The sequence below is a fragment of the Schistocerca cancellata genome, unplaced genomic scaffold (genome assembly GCF_023864275.1).
Source record: "Schistocerca cancellata isolate TAMUIC-IGC-003103 unplaced genomic scaffold, iqSchCanc2.1 HiC_scaffold_251, whole genome shotgun sequence".
Classification (NCBI taxonomy): domain Eukaryota; kingdom Metazoa; phylum Arthropoda; class Insecta; order Orthoptera; family Acrididae; genus Schistocerca; species Schistocerca cancellata.
Genome location: NW_026046273.1, coordinates 1 through 16177, shown reverse-complemented (window position 1 = coordinate 16177; position 16177 = coordinate 1). Strand labels below are relative to the sequence as shown.

Genomic DNA, 16177 nt, shown 5'->3' with positions numbered 1-16177 from the left:
AGTTAATTACTGCAGTTTCGTACCTTACGGCCGTTTAAAATGCCTAAGGAAGTCTCTTTGTCACGACAGAAAGGTGGTATGGAAAGAGGGCTGGCAGGAGTAGCGACTAAAAAGCGAAAAATGAAGACAGCCAGAGCTCCCAGGCGCTCACCCATCTGAGTACTAACGTTGTTGCTTCACTTCTGTGATCGGACGAGAACGGAAGATTTTTTTTTTTTTTTTTAATTTACTTTGTGGAATTTAGCACTGCTACAAAACAGTAGGCCCTGACGTATTTCAAAACTCATCTGTCGATTCGTAGTGTGTTGTTATTTCTGAGGCGTTCTAGCACTCTTCTTCCGCGCATTCTTGCTGAAACTGAGTTCATTACTGTAATTTCGTATCTTACGTTTGATACAGTAGTTTAAAATGCTTATGGAAGCATCTTTGTCAACACCTGAAAGTTAGTATGAAAAGAGGGCTGGCAGGTGCAGCGACGTAAAAATGAAAAAATGAGATAGAGCCAACAGCACCCGGTGTTCCCAGGCGGTCACCCATCCAAGTACTAACCGGGCCCGATGTTGCTTAACTTCGGTGATCGGACGAGAACCGGTGTATTCAACATGGTATGGCCGTTGGCGTCCTTATACTGTAGCCGCACCACACAAGAAGCGTTCGCCTCTTCTCGCAACACACGCAATCGCCGCTTTCCGTGGCACATTTGACGCAAAGCACGTCCTTCCACCTCGAAGGTGGCGCGGAGTGCGCGCTCGCCTCGGCGTCTCAGAGGCGACTGCCGAACGTGGGTGAGACGCACAACACAGCTGCTCGGTGCACCGCCTGTCATTCGTTTGGTGCGTGTGGCCTCCGACACTCACTGGCGTCGCATCTTGTTCCTGTTATCCGGCGCGGGGCTTGTGCGCGGCCGGCCGGGCGGCGGGGGGACTGCGCGGGGTGTTGCAGTGTCCTGCTGGAGCGACGGAGGCTTTCAAACCTGGCTGACACACGCCGCGCTTCCAGACATTTGCGTAATTTGCGCGGTGCATTGGCGCCATGTCCCCCCCTTCCGTCTCGACTTGTCCCGACTTTGCTCGACTGCCGCTCGCTGCCGCTCGGGTCGCGGTCCATATGACAGCACAAGCGCGAGAAACGTCTGCGGGAGGCGGCGAGACGACAAAAGAATAAATTTATGATTACAAATCGAATTTGGAGCTGCACGCCGCAGCAGAACGATAGGCAGGCGCTACCGCATTTCGGAGCATACCGCCCGATTCGTACTGTTTTGTCGTTTTCAAAGGCTTCCTGGCAAACTTGGTTGCCACATTCTCCTTCAAACTGAGTTAATTACTGCAGTTTCGTACCTTACGGCCGTTTAAAATGCCTAAGGAAGTCTCTTTGTCACGACAGAAAGGTGGTATGGAAAGAGGGCTGGCAGGAGTAGCGACTAAAAAGCGAAAAATGAAGACAGCCAGAGCTCCCAGGCGCTCACCCATCTGAGTACTAACGTTGTTGCTTCACTTCTGTGATCGGACGAGAACGGAAGATTTTTTTTTTTTTTTTTAATTTACTTTGTGGAATTTAGCACTGCTACAAAACAGTAGGCCCTGACGTATTTCAAAACTCATCTGTCGATTCGTAGTGTGTTGTTATTTCTGAGGCGTTCTAGCACTCTTCTTCCGCGCATTCTTGCTGAAACTGAGTTCATTACTGTAATTTCGTATCTTACGTTTGATACAGTAGTTTAAAATGCTTATGGAAGCATCTTTGTCAACACCTGAAAGTTAGTATGAAAAGAGGGCTGGCAGGTGCAGCGACGTAAAAATGAAAAAATGAGATAGAGCCAACAGCACCCGGTGTTCCCAGGCGGTCACCCATCCAAGTACTAACCGGGCCCGATGTTGCTTAACTTCGGTGATCGGACGAGAACCGGTGTATTCAACATGGTATGGCCGTTGGCGTCCTTATACTGTAGCCGCACCACACAAGAAGCGTTCGCCTCTTCTCGCAACACACGCAATCGCCGCTTTCCGTGGCACATTTGACGCAAAGCACGTCCTTCCACCTCGAAGGTGGCGCGGAGTGCGCGCTCGCCTCGGCGTCTCAGAGGCGACTGCCGAACGTGGGTGAGACGCACAACACAGCTGCTCGGTGCACCGCCTGTCATTCGTTTGGTGCGTGTGGCCTCCGACACTCACTGGCGTCGCATCTTGTTCCTGTTATCCGGCGCGGGGCTTGTGCGCGGCCGGCCGGGCGGCGGGGGGACTGCGCGGGGTGTTGCAGTGTCCTGCTGGAGCGACGGAGGCTTTCAAACCTGGCTGACACACGCCGCGCTTCCAGACATTTGCGTAATTTGCGCGGTGCATTGGCGCCATGTCCCCCCCTTCCGTCTCGACTTGTCCCGACTTTGCTCGACTGCCGCTCGCTGCCGCTCGGGTCGCGGTCCATATGACAGCACAAGCGCGAGAAACGTCTGCGGGAGGCGGCGAGACGACAAAAGAATAAATTTATGATTACAAATCGAATTTGGAGCTGCACGCCGCAGCAGAACGATAGGCAGGCGCTACCGCATTTCGGAGCATACCGCCCGATTCGTACTGTTTTGTCGTTTTCAAAGGCTTCCTGGCAAACTTGGTTGCCACATTCTCCTTCAAACTGAGTTAATTACTGCAGTTTCGTACCTTACGGCCGTTTAAAATGCCTAAGGAAGTCTCTTTGTCACGACAGAAAGGTGGTATGGAAAGAGGGCTGGCAGGAGTAGCGACTAAAAAGCGAAAAATGAAGACAGCCAGAGCTCCCAGGCGCTCACCCATCTGAGTACTAACGTTGTTGCTTCACTTCTGTGATCGGACGAGAACGGAAGATTTTTTTTTTTTTTTTTAATTTACTTTGTGGAATTTAGCACTGCTACAAAACAGTAGGCCCTGACGTATTTCAAAACTCATCTGTCGATTCGTAGTGTGTTGTTATTTCTGAGGCGTTCTAGCACTCTTCTTCCGCGCATTCTTGCTGAAACTGAGTTCATTACTGTAATTTCGTATCTTACGTTTGATACAGTAGTTTAAAATGCTTATGGAAGCATCTTTGTCAACACCTGAAAGTTAGTATGAAAAGAGGGCTGGCAGGTGCAGCGACGTAAAAATGAAAAAATGAGATAGAGCCAACAGCACCCGGTGTTCCCAGGCGGTCACCCATCCAAGTACTAACCGGGCCCGATGTTGCTTAACTTCGGTGATCGGACGAGAACCGGTGTATTCAACATGGTATGGCCGTTGGCGTCCTTATACTGTAGCCGCACCACACAAGAAGCGTTCGCCTCTTCTCGCAACACACGCAATCGCCGCTTTCCGTGGCACATTTGACGCAAAGCACGTCCTTCCACCTCGAAGGTGGCGCGGAGTGCGCGCTCGCCTCGGCGTCTCAGAGGCGACTGCCGAACGTGGGTGAGACGCACAACACAGCTGCTCGGTGCACCGCCTGTCATTCGTTTGGTGCGTGTGGCCTCCGACACTCACTGGCGTCGCATCTTGTTCCTGTTATCCGGCGCGGGGCTTGTGCGCGGCCGGCCGGGCGGCGGGGGGACTCGGGGGGACTGCGCGGGGTGTTGCAGTGTCCTGCTGGAGCGACGGAGGCTTTCAAACCTGGCTGACACACGCCGCGCTTCCAGACATTTGCGTAATTTGCGCGGTGCATTGGCGCCATGTCCCCCCCTTCCGTCTCGACTTGTCCCGACTTTGCTCGACTGCCGCTCGGGTCGCGGTCCATATGACAGCACAAGCGCGAGAAACGTCTGCGGGAGGCGGCGAGACGACAAAAGAATAAATTTATGATTACAAATCGAATTTGGAGCTGCACGCCGCAGCAGAACGATAGGCAGGCGCTACCGCATTTCGGAGCATACCGCCCGATTCGTACTGTTTTGTCGTTTTCAAAGGCTTCCTGGCAAACTTGGTTGCCACATTCTCCTTCAAACTGAGTTAATTACTGCAGTTTCGTACCTTACGGCCGTTTAAAATGCCTAAGGAAGTCTCTTTGTCACGACAGAAAGGTGGTATGGAAAGAGGGCTGGCAGGAGTAGCGACTAAAAAGCGAAAAATGAAGACAGCCAGAGCTCCCAGGCGCTCACCCATCTGAGTACTAACGTTGTTGCTTCACTTCTGTGATCGGACGAGAACGGAAGATTTTTTTTTTTTTTTTTAATTTACTTTGTGGAATTTAGCACTGCTACAAAACAGTAGGCCCTGACGTATTTCAAAACTCATCTGTCGATTCGTAGTGTGTTGTTATTTCTGAGGCGTTCTAGCACTCTTCTTCCGCGCATTCTTGCTGAAACTGAGTTCATTACTGTAATTTCGTATCTTACGTTTGATACAGTAGTTTAAAATGCTTATGGAAGCATCTTTGTCAACACCTGAAAGTTAGTATGAAAAGAGGGCTGGCAGGTGCAGCGACGTAAAAATGAAAAAATGAGATAGAGCCAACAGCACCCGGTGTTCCCAGGCGGTCACCCATCCAAGTACTAACCGGGCCCGATGTTGCTTAACTTCGGTGATCGGACGAGAACCGGTGTATTCAACATGGTATGGCCGTTGGCGTCCTTATACTGTAGCCGCACCACACAAGAAGCGTTCGCCTCTTCTCGCAACACACGCAATCGCCGCTTTCCGTGGCACATTTGACGCAAAGCACGTCCTTCCACCTCGAAGGTGGCGCGGAGTGCGCGCTCGCCTCGGCGTCTCAGAGGCGACTGCCGAACGTGGGTGAGACGCACAACACAGCTGCTCGGTGCACCGCCTGTCATTCGTTTGGTGCGTGTGGCCTCCGACACTCACTGGCGTCGCATCTTGTTCCTGTTATCCGGCGCGGGGCTTGTTGCGCGGCCGGCCGGGCGGCGGGGGGACTGCGCGGGGTGTTGCAGTGTCCTGCTGGAGCGACGGAGGCTTTCAAACCTGGCTGACACACGCCGCGCTTCCAGACATTTGCGTAATTTGCGCGGTGCATTGGCGCCATGTCCCCCCCTTCCGTCTCGACTTGTCCCGACTTTGCTCGACTGCCGCTCGCTGCCGCTCGGGTCGCGGTCCATATGACAGCACAAGCGCGAGAAACGTCTGCGGGAGGCGGCGAGACGACAAAAGAATAAATTTATGATTACAAATCGAATTTGGAGCTGCACGCCGCAGCAGAACGATAGGCAGGCGCTACCGCATTTCGGAGCATACCGCCCGATTCGTACTGTTTTGTCGTTTTCAAAGGCTTCCTGGCAAACTTGGTTGCCACATTCTCCTTCAAACTGAGTTAATTACTGCAGTTTCGTACCTTACGGCCGTTTAAAATGCCTAAGGAAGTCTCTTTGTCACGACAGAAAGGTGGTATGGAAAGAGGGCTGGCAGGAGTAGCGACTAAAAAGCGAAAAATGAAGACAGCCAGAGCTCCCAGGCGCTCACCCATCTGAGTACTAACGTTGTTGCTTCACTTCTGTGATCGGACGAGAACGGAAGATTTTTTTTTTTTTTTTTAATTTACTTTGTGGAATTTAGCACTGCTACAAAACAGTAGGCCCTGACGTATTTCAAAACTCATCTGTCGATTCGTAGTGTGTTGTTATTTCTGAGGCGTTCTAGCACTCTTCTTCCGCGCATTCTTGCTGAAACTGAGTTCATTACTGTAATTTCGTATCTTACGTTTGATACAGTAGTTTAAAATGCTTATGGAAGCATCTTTGTCAACACCTGAAAGTTAGTATGAAAAGAGGGCTGGCAGGTGCAGCGACGTAAAAATGAAAAAATGAGATAGAGCCAACAGCACCCGGTGTTCCCAGGCGGTCACCCATCCAAGTACTAACCGGGCCCGATGTTGCTTAACTTCGGTGATCGGACGAGAACCGGTGTATTCAACATGGTATGGCCGTTGGCGTCCTTATACTGTAGCCGCACCACACAAGAAGCGTTCGCCTCTTCTCGCAACACACGCAATCGCCGCTTTCCGTGGCACATTTGACGCAAAGCACGTCCTTCCACCTCGAAGGTGGCGCGGAGTGCGCGCTCGCCTCGGCGTCTCAGAGGCGACTGCCGAACGTGGGTGAGACGCACAACACAGCTGCTCGGTGCACCGCCTGTCATTCGTTTGGTGCGTGTGGCCTCCGACACTCACTGGCGTCGCATCTTGTTCCTGTTATCCGGCGCGGGGCTTGTGCGCGGCCGGCCGGGCGGCGGGGGGACTGCGCGGGGTGTTGCAGTGTCCTGCTGGAGCGACGGAGGCTTTCAAACCTGGCTGACACACGCCGCGCTTCCAGACATTTGCGTAATTTGCGCGGTGCATTGGCGCCATGTCCCCCCCTTCCGTCTCGACTTGTCCCGACTTTGCTCGACTGCCGCTCGCTGCCGCTCGGGTCGCGGTCCATATGACAGCACAAGCGCGAGAAACGTCTGCGGGAGGCGGCGAGACGACAAAAGAATAAATTTATGATTACAAATCGAATTTGGAGCTGCACGCCGCAGCAGAACGATAGGCAGGCGCTACCGCATTTCGGAGCATACCGCCCGATTCGTACTGTTTTGTCGTTTTCAAAGGCTTCCTGGCAAACTTGGTTGCCACATTCTCCTTCAAACTGAGTTAATTACTGCAGTTTCGTACCTTACGGCCGTTTAAAATGCCTAAGGAAGTCTCTTTGTCACGACAGAAAGGTGGTATGGAAAGAGGGCTGGCAGGAGTAGCGACTAAAAAGCGAAAAATGAAGACAGCCAGAGCTCCCAGGCGCTCACCCATCTGAGTACTAACGTTGTTGCTTCACTTCTGTGATCGGACGAGAACGGAAGATTTTTTTTTTTTTTTTTAATTTACTTTGTGGAATTTAGCACTGCTACAAAACAGTAGGCCCTGACGTATTTCAAAACTCATCTGTCGATTCGTAGTGTGTTGTTATTTCTGAGGCGTTCTAGCACTCTTCTTCCGCGCATTCTTGCTGAAACTGAGTTCATTACTGTAATTTCGTATCTTACGTTTGATACAGTAGTTTAAAATGCTTATGGAAGCATCTTTGTCAACACCTGAAAGTTAGTATGAAAAGAGGGCTGGCAGGTGCAGCGACGTAAAAATGAAAAAATGAGATAGAGCCAACAGCACCCGGTGTTCCCAGGCGGTCACCCATCCAAGTACTAACCGGGCCCGATGTTGCTTAACTTCGGTGATCGGACGAGAACCGGTGTATTCAACATGGTATGGCCGTTGGCGTCCTTATACTGTAGCCGCACCACACAAGAAGCGTTCGCCTCTTCTCGCAACACACGCAATCGCCGCTTTCCGTGGCACATTTGACGCAAAGCACGTCCTTCCACCTCGAAGGTGGCGCGGAGTGCGCGCTCGCCTCGGCGTCTCAGAGGCGACTGCCGAACGTGGGTGAGACGCACAACACAGCTGCTCGGTGCACCGCCTGTCATTCGTTTGGTGCGTGTGGCCTCCGACACTCACTGGCGTCGCATCTTGTTCCTGTTATCCGGCGCGGGGCTTGTGCGCGGCCGGCCGGGCGGCGGGGGGACTGCGCGGGGTGTTGCAGTGTCCTGCTGGAGCGACGGAGGCTTTCAAACCTGGCTGACACACGCCGCGCTTCCAGACATTTGCGTAATTTGCGCGGTGCATTGGCGCCATGTCCCCCCCTTCCGTCTCGACTTGTCCCGACTTTGCTCGACTGCCGCTCGCTGCCGCTCGGGTCGCGGTCCATATGACAGCACAAGCGCGAGAAACGTCTGCGGGAGGCGGCGAGACGACAAAAGAATAAATTTATGATTACAAATCGAATTTGGAGCTGCACGCCGCAGCAGAACGATAGGCAGGCGCTACCGCATTTCGGAGCATACCGCCCGATTCGTACTGTTTTGTCGTTTTCAAAGGCTTCCTGGCAAACTTGGTTGCCACATTCTCCTTCAAACTGAGTTAATTACTGCAGTTTCGTACCTTACGGCCGTTTAAAATGCCTAAGGAAGTCTCTTTGTCACGACAGAAAGGTGGTATGGAAAGAGGGCTGGCAGGAGTAGCGACTAAAAAGCGAAAAATGAAGACAGCCAGAGCTCCCAGGCGCTCACCCATCTGAGTACTAACGTTGTTGCTTCACTTCTGTGATCGGACGAGAACGGAAGATTTTTTTTTTTTTTTTTTAATTTACTTTGTGGAATTTAGCACTGCTACAAAACAGTAGGCCCTGACGTATTTCAAAACTCATCTGTCGATTCGTAGTGTGTTGTTATTTCTGAGGCGTTCTAGCACTCTTCTTCCGCGCATTCTTGCTGAAACTGAGTTCATTACTGTAATTTCGTATCTTACGTTTGATACAGTAGTTTAAAATGCTTATGGAAGCATCTTTGTCAACACCTGAAAGTTAGTATGAAAAGAGGGCTGGCAGGTGCAGCGACGTAAAAATGAAAAAATGAGATAGAGCCAACAGCACCCGGTGTTCCCAGGCGGTCACCCATCCAAGTACTAACCGGGCCCGATGTTGCTTAACTTCGGTGATCGGACGAGAACCGGTGTATTCAACATGGTATGGCCGTTGGCGTCCTTATACTGTAGCCGCACCACACAAGAAGCGTTCGCCTCTTCTCGCAACACACGCAATCGCCGCTTTCCGTGGCACATTTGACGCAAAGCACGTCCTTCCACCTCGAAGGTGGCGCGGAGTGCGCGCTCGCCTCGGCGTCTCAGAGGCGACTGCCGAACGTGGGTGAGACGCACAACACAGCTGCTCGGTGCACCGCCTGTCATTCGTTTGGTGCGTGTGGCCTCCGACACTCACTGGCGTCGCATCTTGTTCCTGTTATCCGGCGCGGGGCTTGTGCGCGGCCGGCCGGGCGGCGGGGGGACTGCGCGGGGTGTTGCAGTGTCCTGCTGGAGCGACGGAGGCTTTCAAACCTGGCTGACACACGCCGCGCTTCCAGACATTTGCGTAATTTGCGCGGTGCATTGGCGCCATGTCCCCCCCTTCCGTCTCGACTTGTCCCGACTTTGCTCGACTGCCGCTCGGGTCGCGGTCCATATGACAGCACAAGCGCGAGAAACGTCTGCGGGAGGCGGCGAGACGACAAAAGAATAAATTTATGATTACAAATCGAATTTGGAGCTGCACGCCGCAGCAGAACGATAGGCAGGCGCTACCGCATTTCGGAGCATACCGCCCGATTCGTACTGTTTTGTCGTTTTCAAAGGCTTCCTGGCAAACTTGGTTGCCACATTCTCCTTCAAACTGAGTTAATTACTGCAGTTTCGTACCTTACGGCCGTTTAAAATGCCTAAGGAAGTCTCTTTGTCACGACAGAAAGGTGGTATGGAAAGAGGGCTGGCAGGAGTAGCGACTAAAAAGCGAAAAATGAAGACAGCCAGAGCTCCCAGGCGCTCACCCATCTGAGTACTAACGTTGTTGCTTCACTTCTGTGATCGGACGAGAACGGAAGATTTTTTTTTTTTTTTTTAATTTACTTTGTGGAATTTAGCACTGCTACAAAACAGTAGGCCCTGACGTATTTCAAAACTCATCTGTCGATTCGTAGTGTGTTGTTATTTCTGAGGCGTTCTAGCACTCTTCTTCCGCGCATTCTTGCTGAAACTGAGTTCATTACTGTAATTTCGTATCTTACGTTTGATACAGTAGTTTAAAATGCTTATGGAAGCATCTTTGTCAACACCTGAAAGTTAGTATGAAAAGAGGGCTGGCAGGTGCAGCGACGTAAAAATGAAAAAATGAGATAGAGCCAACAGCACCCGGTGTTCCCAGGCGGTCACCCATCCAAGTACTAACCGGGCCCGATGTTGCTTAACTTCGGTGATCGGACGAGAACCGGTGTATTCAACATGGTATGGCCGTTGGCGTCCTTATACTGTAGCCGCACCACACAAGAAGCGTTCGCCTCTTCTCGCAACACACGCAATCGCCGCTTTCCGTGGCACATTTGACGCAAAGCACGTCCTTCCACCTCGAAGGTGGCGCGGACGTGCGCGCTCGCCTCGGCGTCTCAGAGGCGACTGCCGAACGTGGGTGAGACGCACAACACAGCTGCTCGGTGCACCGCCTGTCATTCGTTTGGTGCGTGTGGCCTCCGACACTCACTGGCGTCGCATCTTGTTCCTGTTATCCGGCGCGGGGCTTGTGCGCGGCCGGCCGGGCGGCGGGGGGACTGCGCGGGGTGTTGCAGTGTCCTGCTGGAGCGACGGAGGCTTTCAAACCTGGCTGACACACGCCGCGCTTCCAGACATTTGCGTAATTTGCGCGGTGCATTGGCGCCATGTCCCCCCCTTCCGTCTCGACTTGTCCCGACTTTGCTCGACTGCCGCTCGGGTCGCGGTCCATATGACAGCACAAGCGCGAGAAACGTCTGCGGGAGGCGGCGAGACGACAAAAGAATAAATTTATGATTACAAATCGAATTTGGAGCTGCACGCCGCAGCAGAACGATAGGCAGGCGCTACCGCATTTCGGAGCATACCGCCCGATTCGTACTGTTTTGTCGTTTTCAAAGGCTTCCTGGCAAACTTGGTTGCCACATTCTCCTTCAAACTGAGTTAATTACTGCAGTTTCGTACCTTACGGCCGTTTAAAATGCCTAAGGAAGTCTCTTTGTCACGACAGAAAGGTGGTATGGAAAGAGGGCTGGCAGGAGTAGCGACTAAAAAGCGAAAAATGAAGACAGCCAGAGCTCCCAGGCGCTCACCCATCTGAGTACTAACGTTGTTGCTTCACTTCTGTGATCGGACGAGAACGGAAGATTTTTTTTTTTTTTTTTAATTTACTTTGTGGAATTTAGCACTGCTACAAAACAGTAGGCCCTGACGTATTTCAAAACTCATCTGTCGATTCGTAGTGTGTTGTTATTTCTGAGGCGTTCTAGCACTCTTCTTCCGCGCATTCTTGCTGAAACTGAGTTCATTACTGTAATTTCGTATCTTACGTTTGATACAGTAGTTTAAAATGCTTATGGAAGCATCTTTGTCAACACCTGAAAGTTAGTATGAAAAGAGGGCTGGCAGGTGCAGCGACGTAAAAATGAAAAAATGAGATAGAGCCAACAGCACCCGGTGTTCCCAGGCGGTCACCCATCCAAGTACTAACCGGGCCCGATGTTGCTTAACTTCGGTGATCGGACGAGAACCGGTGTATTCAACATGGTATGGCCGTTGGCGTCCTTATACTGTAGCCGCACCACACAAGAAGCGTTCGCCTCTTCTCGCAACACACGCAATCGCCGCTTTCCGTGGCACATTTGACGCAAAGCACGTCCTTCCACCTCGAAGGTGGCGCGGAGTGCGCGCTCGCCTCGGCGTCTCAGAGGCGACTGCCGAACGTGGGTGAGACGCACAACACAGCTGCTCGGTGCACCGCCTGTCATTCGTTTGGTGCGTGTGGCCTCCGACACTCACTGGCGTCGCATCTTGTTCCTGTTATCCGGCGCGGGGCTTGTGCGCGGCCGGCCGGGCGGCGGGGGGACTGCGCGGGGTGTTGCAGTGTCCTGCTGGAGCGACGGAGGCTTTCAAACCTGGCTGACACACGCCGCGCTTCCAGACATTTGCGTAATTTGCGCGGTGCATTGGCGCCATGTCCCCCCCTTCCGTCTCGACTTGTCCCGACTTTGCTCGACTGCCGCTCGCTGCCGCTCGGTCGCGGTCCATATGACAGCACAAGCGCGAGAAACGTCTGCGGGAGGCGGCGAGACGACAAAAGAATAAATTTATGATTACAAATCGAATTTGGAGCTGCACGCCGCAGCAGAACGATAGGCAGGCGCTACCGCATTTCGGAGCATACCGCCCGATTCGTACTGTTTTGTCGTTTTCAAAGGCTTCCTGGCAAACTTGGTTGCCACATTCTCCTTCAAACTGAGTTAATTACTGCAGTTTCGTACCTTACGGCCGTTTAAAATGCCTAAGGAAGTCTCTTTGTCACGACAGAAAGGTGGTATGGAAAGAGGGCTGGCAGGAGTAGCGACTAAAAAGCGAAAAATGAAGACAGCCAGAGCTCCCAGGCGCTCACCCATCTGAGTACTAACGTTGTTGCTTCACTTCTGTGATCGGACGAGAACGGAAGATTTTTTTTTTTTTTTTTAATTTACTTTGTGGAATTTAGCACTGCTACAAAACAGTAGGCCCTGACGTATTTCAAAACTCATCTGTCGATTCGTAGTGTGTTGTTATTTCTGAGGCGTTCTAGCACTCTTCTTCCGCGCATTCTTGCTGAAACTGAGTTCATTACTGTAATTTCGTATCTTACGTTTGATACAGTAGTTTAAAATGCTTATGGAAGCATCTTTGTCAACACCTGAAAGTTAGTATGAAAAGAGGGCTGGCAGGTGCAGCGACGTAAAAATGAAAAAATGAGATAGAGCCAACAGCACCCGGTGTTCCCAGGCGGTCACCCATCCAAGTACTAACCGGGCCCGATGTTGCTTAACTTCGGTGATCGGACGAGAACCGGTGTATTCAACATGGTATGGCCGTTGGCGTCCTTATACTGTAGCCGCACCACACAAGAAGCGTTCGCCTCTTCTCGCAACACACGCAATCGCCGCTTTCCGTGGCACATTTGACGCAAAGCACGTCCTTCCACCTCGAAGGTGGCGCGGAGTGCGCGCTCGCCTCGGCGTCTCAGAGGCGACTGCCGAACGTGGGTGAGACGCACAACACAGCTGCTCGGTGCACCGCCTGTCATTCGTTTGGTGCGTGTGGCCTCCGACACTCACTGGCGTCGCATCTTGTTCCTGTTATCCGGCGCGGGGCTTGTGCGCGGCCGGCCGGGCGGCGGGGGGACTGCGCGGGGTGTTGCAGTGTCCTGCTGGAGCGACGGAGGCTTTCAAACCTGGCTGACACACGCCGCGCTTCCAGACATTTGCGTAATTTGCGCGGTGCATTGGCGCCATGTCCCCCCCTTCCGTCTCGACTTGTCCCGACTTTGCTCGACTGCCGCTCGCTGCCGCTCGGGTCGCGGTCCATATGACAGCACAAGCGCGAGAAACGTCTGCGGGAGGCGGCGAGACGACAAAAGAATAAATTTATGATTACAAATCGAATTTGGAGCTGCACGCCGCAGCAGAACGATAGGCAGGCGCTACCGCATTTCGGAGCATACCGCCCGATTCGTACTGTTTTGTCGTTTTCAAAGGCTTCCTGGCAAACTTGGTTGCCACATTCTCCTTCAAACTGAGTTAATTACTGCAGTTTCGTACCTTACGGCCGTTTAAAATGCCTAAGGAAGTCTCTTTGTCACGACAGAAAGGTGGTATGGAAAGAGGGCTGGCAGGAGTAGCGACTAAAAAGCGAAAAATGAAGACAGCCAGAGCTCCCAGGCGCTCACCCATCTGAGTACTAACGTTGTTGCTTCACTTCTGTGATCGGACGAGAACGGAAGATTTTTTTTTTTTTTTTTTAATTTACTTTGTGGAATTTAGCACTGCTACAAAACAGTAGGCCCTGACGTATTTCAAAACTCATCTGTCGATTCGTAGTGTGTTGTTATTTCTGAGGCGTTCTAGCACTCTTCTTCCGCGCATTCTTGCTGAAACTGAGTTCATTACTGTAATTTCGTATCTTACGTTTGATACAGTAGTTTAAAATGCTTATGGAAGCATCTTTGTCAACACCTGAAAGTTAGTATGAAAAGAGGGCTGGCAGGTGCAGCGACGTAAAAATGAAAAAATGAGATAGAGCCAACAGCACCCGGTGTTCCCAGGCGGTCACCCATCCAAGTACTAACCGGGCCCGATGTTGCTTAACTTCGGTGATCGGACGAGAACCGGTGTATTCAACATGGTATGGCCGTTGGCGTCCTTATACTGTAGCCGCACCACACAAGAAGCGTTCGCCTCTTCTCGCAACACACGCAATCGCCGCTTTCCGTGGCACATTTGACGCAAAGCACGTCCTTCCACCTCGAAGGTGGCGCGGAGTGCGCGCTCGCCTCGGCGTCTCAGAGGCGACTGCCGAACGTGGGTGAGACGCACAACACAGCTGCTCGGTGCACCGCCTGTCATTCGTTTGGTGCGTGTGGCCTCCGACACTCACTGGCGTCGCATCTTGTTCCTGTTATCCGGCGCGGGGCTTGTGCGCGGCCGGCCGGGCGGCGGGGGGACTGCGCGGGGTGTTGCAGTGTCCTGCTGGAGCGACGGAGGCTTTCAAACCTGGCTGACACACGCCGCGCTTCCAGACATTTGCGTAATTTGCGCGGTGCATTGGCGCCATGTCCCCCCCTTCCGTCTCGACTTGTCCCGACTTTGCTCGACTGCCGCTCGGGTCGCGGTCCATATGACAGCACAAGCGCGAGAAACGTCTGCGGGAGGCGGCGAGACGACAAAAGAATAAATTTATGATTACAAATCGAATTTGGAGCTGCACGCCGCAGCAGAACGATAGGCAGGCGCTACCGCATTTCGGAGCATACCGCCCGATTCGTACTGTTTTGTCGTTTTCAAAGGCTTCCTGGCAAACTTGGTTGCCACATTCTCCTTCAAACTGAGTTAATTACTGCAGTTTCGTACCTTACGGCCGTTTAAAATGCCTAAGGAAGTCTCTTTGTCACGACAGAAAGGTGGTATGGAAAGAGGGCTGGCAGGAGTAGCGACTAAAAAGCGAAAAATGAAGACAGCCAGAGCTCCCAGGCGCTCACCCATCTGAGTACTAACGTTGTTGCTTCACTTCTGTGATCGGACGAGAACGGAAGATTAACGGAAGATTTTTTTTTTTTTTTTAATTTACTTTGTGAATTTAGCACTGCTACAAAACAGTAGGCCCTGACGTATTTCAAAACTCATCTGTCGATTCGTAGTGTGTTGTTATTTCTGAGGCGTTCTAGCACTCTTCTTCCGCGCATTCTTGCTGAAACTGAGTTCATTACTGTAATTTCGTATCTTACGTTTGATACAGTAGTTTAAAATGCTTATGGAAGCATCTTTGTCAACACCTGAAAGTTAGTATGAAAAGAGGGCTGGCAGGTTGCAGCGACGTAAAATGAAAAAAATGAGATAGAGCCAACAGCACCCGGTGTTCCCAGGCGGTCACCCATCCAAGTACTAACCGGGCCCGATGTTGCTTAACTTCGGTGATCGGACGAGAACCGGTGTATTCAACATGGTATGGCCGTTGGCGTCCTTATACTGTAGCCGCACCACACAAGAAGCGTTCGCCTCTTCTCGCAACACACGCAATCGCCGCTTTCCGTGGCACATTTGACGCAAAGCACGTCCTTCCACCTCGAAGGTGGCGCGGAGTGCGCGCTCGCCCTCGGCGTCTCAGAGGCGACTGCCGAACGTGGGTGAGACGCACAACACAGCTGCTCGGTGCACCGCCTGTCATTCGTTTGGTGCGTGTGGCCTCCGACACTCACTGGCGTCGCATCTTGTTCCTGTTATCCGGCGCGGGGCTTGTGCGCGGCCGGCCGGGCGGGCGGGGGGACTGCGCGGGGTGTTGCAGTGTCCTGCTGGAGCGACGGAGGCTTTCAAACCTGGCTGACACACGCCGCGCTTCAGACATTTGCGTAATTTGCGCGGTGCATTGGCGCCATGTCCCCCCTTCGTCTCGACTTGTCCGACTTTGCTCGACTGCCGCTCGGGTCGCGGTCCATATGACAGCACAAGCGCGAGAAACGTCTGCGGGAGGCGGGCGAGACGACAAAAGAATAAATTTATGATTACAAATCGAATTTGGAGCTGCACGCCGCAGCAGAACGATAGGCAGGCGCTACCGCATTTCGGAGCATACCGCCCGATTCGTACTGTTTTGTCGTTTTAAAAGGCTTCCTGGCAAACTTGGTTGCCACATTCTCCTTCAAACCTGAGTTAATTACTGCAGTTTCGTACCTTACGGCCGTTTAAAATGCCTAAGGAAGTCTCTTTGTCACGGACAGAAAGGTGGTATGGAAAGAGGGCTGGCAGGAGTAGCGACTAAAAAGCGAAAAATGAAGACAGCCAGAGCTCCCAGGCGCTCACCATCTGAGTACTAACGTTGTTGCTTCACTTCTGTGATCGACGAGAACGGAAGATTTTTTTTTTTTTTTAATTTACTTTGTGGAATTTAGCACTGCTACAAAACAGTAGGCCCTGACGTATTTCAAAACTCATCTGTCGATTCGTAGTGTGTTGTTATTTCTGAGGCGTTCTAGCACTCTTCTTCCGCGCATTCTTGCTGAAACTGAGTTCATTACTGTAATTTCGTATCTTACGTTTGATACAGTAGT

The 16177-nt window shown here is 52.1% G+C and overlaps 12 non-coding genes across 12 annotated transcripts; all 12 read right to left on the bottom strand.

Moving 5' to 3' along the window:
- Window positions 1–500: 500 nt before the first annotated feature.
- Window positions 501–619, bottom strand: LOC126113329 (5S ribosomal RNA). The gene has a single exon (XR_007524845.1). It is a non-coding gene; the product is annotated as a 5S ribosomal RNA (ribosomal RNA).
- Window positions 620–1817: 1198 nt separating this feature from the next.
- On the bottom strand, window positions 1818–1936 carry LOC126113328 (5S ribosomal RNA). Its single transcript, XR_007524844.1, has one exon. It is a non-coding gene; the product is annotated as a 5S ribosomal RNA (ribosomal RNA).
- A 1198-nt stretch (window positions 1937–3134) lies between these two features.
- Window positions 3135–3253, bottom strand: LOC126113327 (5S ribosomal RNA). The gene has a single exon (XR_007524843.1). It is a non-coding gene; the product is annotated as a 5S ribosomal RNA (ribosomal RNA).
- A 1198-nt stretch (window positions 3254–4451) lies between these two features.
- LOC126113326 (5S ribosomal RNA) lies at window positions 4452–4570 on the bottom strand. The gene has a single exon (XR_007524842.1). It is a non-coding gene; the product is annotated as a 5S ribosomal RNA (ribosomal RNA).
- Window positions 4571–5769: 1199 nt separating this feature from the next.
- LOC126113325 (5S ribosomal RNA) lies at window positions 5770–5888 on the bottom strand. Its single transcript, XR_007524841.1, has one exon. It is a non-coding gene; the product is annotated as a 5S ribosomal RNA (ribosomal RNA).
- A 1198-nt stretch (window positions 5889–7086) lies between these two features.
- LOC126113323 (5S ribosomal RNA) lies at window positions 7087–7205 on the bottom strand. The gene has a single exon (XR_007524840.1). It is a non-coding gene; the product is annotated as a 5S ribosomal RNA (ribosomal RNA).
- A 1199-nt stretch (window positions 7206–8404) lies between these two features.
- LOC126113322 (5S ribosomal RNA) lies at window positions 8405–8523 on the bottom strand. Its single transcript, XR_007524839.1, has one exon. It is a non-coding gene; the product is annotated as a 5S ribosomal RNA (ribosomal RNA).
- A 1188-nt stretch (window positions 8524–9711) lies between these two features.
- LOC126113350 (5S ribosomal RNA) lies at window positions 9712–9830 on the bottom strand. Its single transcript, XR_007524863.1, has one exon. It is a non-coding gene; the product is annotated as a 5S ribosomal RNA (ribosomal RNA).
- A 1189-nt stretch (window positions 9831–11019) lies between these two features.
- On the bottom strand, window positions 11020–11138 carry LOC126113349 (5S ribosomal RNA). The gene has a single exon (XR_007524862.1). It is a non-coding gene; the product is annotated as a 5S ribosomal RNA (ribosomal RNA).
- A 1197-nt stretch (window positions 11139–12335) lies between these two features.
- On the bottom strand, window positions 12336–12454 carry LOC126113345 (5S ribosomal RNA). The gene has a single exon (XR_007524860.1). It is a non-coding gene; the product is annotated as a 5S ribosomal RNA (ribosomal RNA).
- Window positions 12455–13653: 1199 nt separating this feature from the next.
- LOC126113333 (5S ribosomal RNA) lies at window positions 13654–13772 on the bottom strand. The gene has a single exon (XR_007524849.1). It is a non-coding gene; the product is annotated as a 5S ribosomal RNA (ribosomal RNA).
- Window positions 13773–14970: 1198 nt separating this feature from the next.
- On the bottom strand, window positions 14971–15089 carry LOC126113321 (5S ribosomal RNA). Its single transcript, XR_007524838.1, has one exon. It is a non-coding gene; the product is annotated as a 5S ribosomal RNA (ribosomal RNA).
- Window positions 15090–16177: the final 1088 nt, after the last annotated feature.